An 8,907-nucleotide genomic window follows, 5' to 3' on the forward strand; every position below is an offset into this window, starting at 1 on the left:
CCAGAAAATATGGCCGATCCACCGACACTTATGGATTATGCTAGGCCAGGAATGGCCGGTGTAACTAATAGTGTAGTTAGACCCCGTATAAACGCAAATCAATTTGAATTAAGCCTGCTTTGCTTAATATGTTGCAAAAATACGTAACGTTTTATGGACTACCTAACGAAAACCCTAATGCCCATTTGACAAATTTCTTAGAAATTTGTGATACTTTTAAAATTACTGATGTAACAGCCGAAGCAATCAAACTTCGCCTCTTTCCTTTCACTTTGAAGGATAAGGCAAAAATTTGGTTAACTTCTATGCCTGCTGCAACATTTGAAACTTGGGACCAATTAGCCCAAGCGTTTTTATCAAAATATTTTCCTTTAGCAAAAACCGCAAGAGTCATCAAAGAATTGACATCTTTTACCCAAAATGATAATGAAACTCTTTATGAAGCTTGGGAACGTTTTAAAGAACTTCAACGTTTATGCCCACACCACCAATTGCCAGATGCACTTTTAATGCAGACATTCTATAATGGATTAAATCCTACGACTAGAGGTTCATTAGATGCTATGTCTGGAGGGTTATTTATGAAGAAGACGTCCGTCCAAGCAAGAGAACTTTTGGAGGAAATGGCAATCAACAGCAGTATGTGGCCCGCAGAGCGTGGACATATACCAATGGCGAAACCATCATCCTCAGGTACATCATCGGTTAAAGGTATAATGAATCTTGATCCAGTTGTGATGTTACAAGCCTAATTTTCTGCCTTATCGCACAAAGTTGATAGGTTTATGGCACCGTGCGATCCTAATGGTAATCCGATCTAGACAGACATTGATTACGAAGGTATGAATGAGATAGAACAGGTAAATTTTGTCCAAGGACAAAACCAAACTACTAATCCTTATTCTAATACTTATAATCCTGGATGGAGAAATCATCATAACTTTAACTGGAAAGATAGTAATAATAATAATAATGCTAATGCTAATCAATATCGTGTAAATAATTATCAAAATCAAACAAGAGATACGATTAGCACTTTATCTTCAAAAATCGACAAATTTATAGATGCTATGAATGGAAAGGTAAGTAATCAAGACGATGGTTTTAAATGGATCGAAAGTAAATTCGATCAACTTATCAAAAACCAATCATCTAGCATCCATAATTTGGAGGTTCAAATTGGACAACTTGCTAAATCAATTCCATCCCGCAAAGAGGAAAGTCTTCCCAGCCAAACGGAAGAAAATCCGAAAGAGCATGTTAAGGCTATCACTCTTCGCTCAGGGAAAAACTACTTAGGTCCGAAAATGCCCGAAAATTCAACTTTACCTGGAAATGATTTACTAAAATCCAAAGAAGATACATTAAAACAAAAAGATACACCAATTGACTCTAGTACGAAACCTTTTGTACCAAAGCCACCTTTTCCACACAAGGTCCGAAATAAGGACCATGATAAACAACTTTTATCATTTTTAGATAAACTTAAAAATTTGCATATAAATTTAACATTCATGGATGCAATTACGCAAATTCCTAACTATGGAAAATTCTTGAAAGATTTAATTTCAAAAAAGATTAGTTGGGAAGGAATTTCATCCATTTCACTTACTGAAGATTGTAGTTCAATAGTATCAAGCAAATTACCTACTAAACTCAAAGATCCCGGATGCTTTACCATTCCGTGTAAATTGGGAAATATGGAATTCCCAAGTTGTCTTTGTGATTTAGGAGCTAGTATAAACTTGATGCCGTTGTCTATTTTTGAAAAATTAGGTTTAGAAGAAGACATCAAATGTACCAATATGGTTTTGCAATTAGCGGATCAATCCACTAAAAGACCATATGGTATAATTGAGGACGTTTTAGTAAAAGTTGACAAGTTTATTTTTCCTACTGATTTTGTTATCTTAGATTTTGCTTATGATGCTAATTGTCCGCTAATCTTTGGTAGACCGTTCATGAACACGGGACGTGCTCTAGTTGACGTGTCGGAAGGAAAAGTAGTTTTAAGAATAGGTGACGATAAGATCGAGTTCGATATGAATCAAGCAATGAAATATCCTATGGAGGATTTCGCCTGTATGAAACTTGATTTAGTTGAAGAATGTGTTAATGACATTGTTCAAAGAGAAGAAATAATAGAACCTATAATGGGTGAAGAATTAGAAGATAAGGACCCAGAGCCTTTGATTCGAGAAGATGGACCAGTTCCGCCTTCAGTAGTAGTTCCACCTAAATTAGAACTTAAAGAATTACCAAACCATCTGAGATACACTTTCCTAGGCGGAAGTGATACTCTACCTATAATCATCTCTAACAAATTAACAGAAAATCAAGAAGAAAAATTGAAAGAAGTTGTTAGAAATAGAATAGGAAGTATGGGATGGCAGATTTCAGATTTAAAAGGAATTAATCCTAGTATTGTAATGCATAGGATTCACTTAGAAGAAGATAAGCCACCTAAAGCGGATAGACAAAGACGTTTAAATCCGAATATGAAAGAAGTAGTCAAAAATGAGATTACTAAACTTTTAGACAATGGAATCATTTATCCTATTTCGGATAGTGAATGGGTTAGTCCAATCCATTGTGTACCCAAAAAGGGAGGCATAATTGTAGTAAGGAATGATGAAGGTGAATTAATACCTACGCGAACCACCACTGGTTGGAGGGTTTGTATAGATTATAGGAACCTAAATAAGGCAACTAGGAAAGATCATTTTCCTTTATCTTTCATTTATCAAATGATCGAAAGGATAGCCGGTCATGCATTTTATTGTTTTCTTGATGGTTATTCCGGATTCTTTCAAATATATATTTACCCGGATGACCAAGATAAAACAACCTTCACATGTCCTTATGGAACATTTGCATATAGGAGAATGCCTTTTGGTCTATGTAATGCACCAGCAACTTTTCAACGTTGTATGACTGCAATTTTTAATGATTTCATTGAAGATATCATGGAAGTATTTATGGATGATTTTTTAGTTTATGGAGATTCTTTTGATGCATGTTTAAAAAACTTAGATAAAGTTCTTTCTAGATGCGAAGAAACGAATTTAGTATTAAATTGGGAAAAATGTCATTTCATGGTTGACGAAGGAATTGTTTTAGGTCATAAAATATCTGAAAAAGGATTAGAAGTGGATAGAGCAAAAACTTCAGTAATAGAAAAATTACCCCCACCAACAACTGTCAAGGGAGTAAGATCATTTCTAGGACATGCAGGTTTTTACAGACGATTTATAAAAAACTTTTCTGTGATTTCCAAACCACTTACTAATTTGCTTATGAAGGATTCAACCTTCGATTTTAATGAAGATTGCATTAAAGCTTTCGAAACATTGAAAACAGCCTTAGTCAGTGCACCTATAATTGTTAAACCCGATTGGGATTTGCCTTTTGAAATCATGTGTGATGCAAGTGACCTAGCTGTAGGATGTGTTTTAGGTCAAAGAAAGGATAAAAGATTACATGTTATATATTATGCAAGTCACACATTGTCCGGTGCACAGTTAAATTACACAACAACAAAAAAAGAGATGTTAGCCGTAGTATTTGTATGTGATAAGTTTAGGTCATACTTGTTAGGATCTAAAGTTATTATTTATACAGCTCACGCAGCTTTACGTTATCTATTTGCTAAGAAAGATGCAAAACCGCGTCTGATTAGATGGGTTTTGTTGTTACAAGAATTTGATATAGAAATTAAAGACAAAAAGGGAGTAGAAAAGCTTGTCGCCGATCATCTATCAAGACTAGAAGATGAAAACGGTCCTATAGGTGAAACTATCGGTATACGAGATGATTTCCCCGATGAACATCTCTATCAAGTAGAAAGTGTCATGTCACCATGGTATGCAGATATTGCTAATTATCTTGCAACCGATATTGTTCCGGAAGGATTATCTTTCCAACAAAGGAGGAAATTTTTCTTCGAGATTAAACAGTATTTTTGGGAAGATACCTTTTTATTCAAATCATGTGGTGACGGGATAATTAGGAGATACGTTGGAGAAAATGAATATGAATCTATAATATCGGAATGTCATTCCAGCTCATACGGAGGACATAATGGAGTTGATAAAACGGTAGCTAGAATATTTGAATGTGGTTTCTTTTGGCCTACGATGTTTAAAGACGTTGGTTCATTTATCACTCGTTGTGATAAATGCCAAAGAACAGGAAATTTAGGAAGGAAAGATGAGATGCCCCTCACAAACATATTGGAAGTTGAAATCTTCGACATGTGGGGAATAGATTTCATGGGACCTTTTCCGCCTTCCAATGGTAAAACTTACATATTAGTAGCCGTTGATTATGTTTCGAAGTGGGTTGAAGCAATTGCAACCCCTACGAATGATTCTAAAGTAGTTGTTAATTTTCTTGACGATATATTTTGTAGATTTGGTTGTCTTAGAGTCGTTGTTAGTGATGGCGGTACCTATTTCATGAATCAAAATTTTGATATACTTATGAAAAGGTATGGAGTACGCCACCGCGTGTCAACGCCATACCATCCTCAGTCAAATGGTCAGGCGGAGATCTCAAATAGAGAACTCAAATGGATTCTAGAGAAAACTATTTCATCATCAAGAAAAGATTGGTCACAAAAACTCAATAATGCGCTATGGGCATACCGTACTGCATTTAAATCACCAATAGGAATGACTCCATACCGTTTGGTGTATGGAAAGGCATGTCATTTGCCAGTCGAATTAGAACATAAAGCCTATTGGGCTATTAGAAAACTTAATTTTGATTTACAACAAGCAGGAAAGAAACGTTTGCTCAATTTAAATGAGTTAGATGAGTTACGTCATCTATCGTATGAAAATGCGAGGATTTATAAAGAAAGAGTGAAAAAATGGCACGATGCCAAGATCAAAGTCAAACACTTTAATGTTGGAGATAAGGTGCTGTTATTTAATTCACGGCTTCGTATATTTCCAGGAAAACTTAAGTCCAGATGGACAGGACCGTATTTAGTCATCAAAACATTCGACTATGGTTCTTTAGAACTTGAGGAAACTAACGGCAATCGTTTCAAAGTTAATGGTAATCGATGTAAAATTTATTACGAAAATATTTCTGAAATAGGAACTGATTTCGTAACAAGATTACCTGACATATAAATCATTTCGTTTTTCTACACATAGTTTATTTTTTTTATTATTATTTTTATTTATTTTATTTTGTTTTAAATTATATCACTTTATGTTAGAATTTTAGATACATAAAAAATATATTCAAGTCGTGATTTTAATTAAATTTTAGGGATTTAATGTGAGTTAGAAGAAATTTAGTGATTCTCAGTTGAGATTTTGGAATTCTCAGTTGAGAATTCACATATTTAGAATTCTTAAAAAGATAAGGAATTTTCTGAACTTATAGAGAATTTAAAATTCTCAGTTGAGAATTTGGGTATTTCTAGTTAGCTAGGGAAGTTCTGAACTTACAGAGGATTTGGGATTCTCAGTTGAGAATTCTGATTTCAATTGATTTTCAAATAGACAGGAAAATTCTGAACTTACCGAGGATAGGGATTCTCGGTAGAGGATCAGAAAATAGAGGTTTTGACGCCTGATTTCCGCAAGGAAATCAGCGTGTCGCGACCGCGGCTCAGAATCCTCGGTCGCGATACGGTGAATTTCTGTAGAAATCAGACCTGTGTTCTTCATCTCCCAGCAGACACAACTTTTCAGAAACGAAAAATTGAGTTTCTTCATTTTTAAGAGGTCTGATTTTATGCCTTTTCACTTCAAAACAACACCTCTTTTCATCCTAGGATTTTATAAATAGGTTCTAGAGGTTTAGTTTTCAGTTACATTCTTTTCATCTCTGTCAGAACAATTCTCTGATATTCTTACAATTCATCAAACCAGAAACTAAGTTCAGAACCTTTTGCTTCCTTACTCATTCCAAACACCATGACTTCTAAAAACACACCATCTAAGAAAGTTGTTGCTTCACGCAATAAACGTACTGACATATCAGAGCGCTATGGATGTAACTTTCCTATCTTCAATCATGATAAGGGAAGGCGCTTCTTGAGGCATCGATATACATTCTTTATAGGAATGTTATACATGGATGACTTTCTTAACGATCAACTAGGAATTAGAGACGATATGAGTTGCTATATGGAACGTTTAGGATGGACCAAATTCGTTGATATGAAGTTTCCTATAATTGGAGACTGGATATTCGAATTCTTCTGTACGGTTCGTTTTGTTAACAAGCGTCGGGTGCGTCTTAGCTTTCGTCGGGATGGCAAAACCTTTACTTTTGGATATCCTGAATTGCATGCTTGGTTTGGTTTTCCCTTAAAGGATACTATCAAACGTCATCCTGGAAGAGACATGACATCCACTGATATTTGGAGAATGCTCACCGGATTCTGGCATTTCAATCCTAAACTTGCCTATAATCAGTCTTTTCACTCCAACTCTATGCTGTATTTGCATAAATTTCTGAGTCACAGTCTGTTCGGTCACACATTCAGTAGTGTGGTCAAAGACACTGATCTTTATGTTCTTGGAGATATATTTCAAGGCAACATGGTTGATTCTTCAAAGATTCTGATGGAGGGTCTTGTTGCCGCGTCTAGATCCAAGGCTAAGAAGGTTGGATTCGGGAATATCATATGTGGAATAATTCTAGGGACCAAGGGAAGTATTTCTGTTCCTTGGAGTGATGCTGAATCTTTTCCGACGCTAGACTATGAATTTTTAGAATATGAAGGTCTAGTGAAACGAGTATTTCGATCAGGCCCACATTTTCTTTCTGCACCAGAACGTCAAGCTTTCGTGCAGATGAAAATAGACCGCTATAGGGCTAAAGAAATCCCGATTGAAAGGGACGAATTTATAGCATAGCTTTGTTTGTTTTGTTTGTATATATGTTGTACATATTTCCAATAAATAAAAATTTCTCTTTTGCATTATATCCTGATTTTGATTATATGGTTAAACTATCATTATTTTCATTATTCTACACTAATGAATCTATTAAATGAAACTTTAGTAAATTCATGACTAATTAAATGTTAATAACTAAGTTTTAATTCCTTAAATAAAGATTCATTTAACTTACATTATTGAACAAACATAAATGCTTCAATTAATTTTAGTTCAAAACCTTTAATATTCTTAACTTACATACATTAATTAAAGCATTTACATTTATTTTTCCATTAATAAGGATAAACCTTTGGTTTTCCTTATCATTTAATGTTTTACACTTATGTTTTTAAGTACAGATTACATTTTCAAGGAGTTCAGGATAAAATTTATCAAGGAAATACACAAAATGGAGTTAATATGTAGACTTTGGGTGACCAGGGGCTGATCCGCGGCCGAGAATGGCAGATTCTAGGCAACTTCAGCAAGCAGCACACAGAAATTCGGAGAAAAATTCTCTGAAAAACGCGTGCCGCGGCCGCGGATGTGCGTCCTCGGTCGCGACACGCGTGGTTAAGGCACTCATCAGTCCGGATTTTTGCCTATTTTCAGCCTATTCCTATTCCTAATCTAACTATTACTCTTCCTATTCAACCCTATATATCCCTATTACTTACACAAACCTCACATCACCTCCAATTTTAACCAATCCCTTACTCTAACCTCTTCCCAATACCTTACTTTTACTCTTCCCAATTTATTCATTACCCTTTTCAATCACCTACACCTTTCAACTTCAAGACTCAATACAACTTCTACTTCATCTTCAACCTCAAGCTTTTCTCTTTTCATCTTTTATTTTTCTAACCCTAACCACCATAACCATGCCTAGAGTAAAGCGTGTTGGACACAAGCCGGCTGTCACCGAGGCTAATCGCCTTCGTGTTGGTTGCGGGGCTTATTTCGATATTCATTCCGAGGAAGAAGTTGGACGTTTCAAGCATTTTTCAAACGCCACTCGTAAGTTCGTGGACATGCAGTTTCTTAACTTTGATTCGGTAAGGAAGTTGAACTTCGCTACTCAAATTGATACTTTTATTGAGACTTTGGGGTGGGCAACTTTTGCTTCTATGCGTTTTTCCCAAATTACAGATTATGTGGTTGAGTTTTTGGTTACTTTGAAGATGAACAAAAAGAAAACGGAAATTTCTTTTAGGAATAATGGTACTACCTATACCATAGATTATGAGGCTATGGGGAATATGTTTGGTTTCCCTACTAGTGATTTTTATGATAAGCCTAAGGATTTCGACAATAACTCTTTTTGGCAAACTCTTTCGGATCAAACTTCTTTCGACTCTAAAAACACTTCAAGCAAATTGATTAAGGACAATTGTGTGTTCTTCTTTCACAAATATTTGAGTTTTTCACTATTTGGTCGTGTTGAGAGTTCGAAGATTCAAGTCCGGGATTTGTTTGTTTGGGATTGTTTATTCAAAGGTTTAAAGGTTGATAGCATTGGAATGATATTTGAAAATTTGTATCATGCTTCGAGGGCTCATACCAATCAAGTCCCTTTCGGTAATTTAATCACCGCTATTGTTTTGGGAGCACGGGATGAATTGGCAACTTATGACATGTCCACCTACCATGGGTATGTTCCGGTTTTGGACATTGCGGCTCTTGAGCGGGCTCATTTATTGGTTTCTGCGGTTCCTCCCGTTTTTATTTCTTATGCTTCCCGTATTGTACATCTTCGTGGCACTATGGGTGGAGGTACTTCTAGTTCCCAAAATGTAGGTACCGAAGAAGGAGGTGCGGAGGAAGGAGCGGACGATGCACCACAAGCCCAAGCAACTCGCGATGATGATCCGGTGGATTTAAGGAGTATTTTGAACCAAATCAATGCAAATAATAGACAAATGAATTTAAGAATTGATGATTTGGTGGAGAACCACATGGTGATGAATGACCACCTCAATACTTTGAGGCGTGAGCA

At 35.7% G+C, this 8,907-nt stretch overlaps 1 non-coding gene across 1 annotated transcript; it reads right to left on the reverse strand.

Moving 5' to 3' along the window:
* Window positions 1-386: 386 nt before the first annotated feature.
* LOC136204344 (small nucleolar RNA R71) lies at window positions 387-493 on the reverse strand. Its single transcript, XR_010675188.1, has one exon. It is a non-coding gene; the product is annotated as a small nucleolar RNA R71 (small nucleolar RNA).
* Between the last annotated feature and the right edge of the window lie 8,414 nt (window positions 494-8,907).

Source organism: Euphorbia lathyris, chromosome 8, assembly GCF_963576675.1.
Source record: "Euphorbia lathyris chromosome 8, ddEupLath1.1, whole genome shotgun sequence".
Taxonomy (NCBI): Eukaryota; Viridiplantae; Streptophyta; class Magnoliopsida; order Malpighiales; family Euphorbiaceae; genus Euphorbia; species Euphorbia lathyris.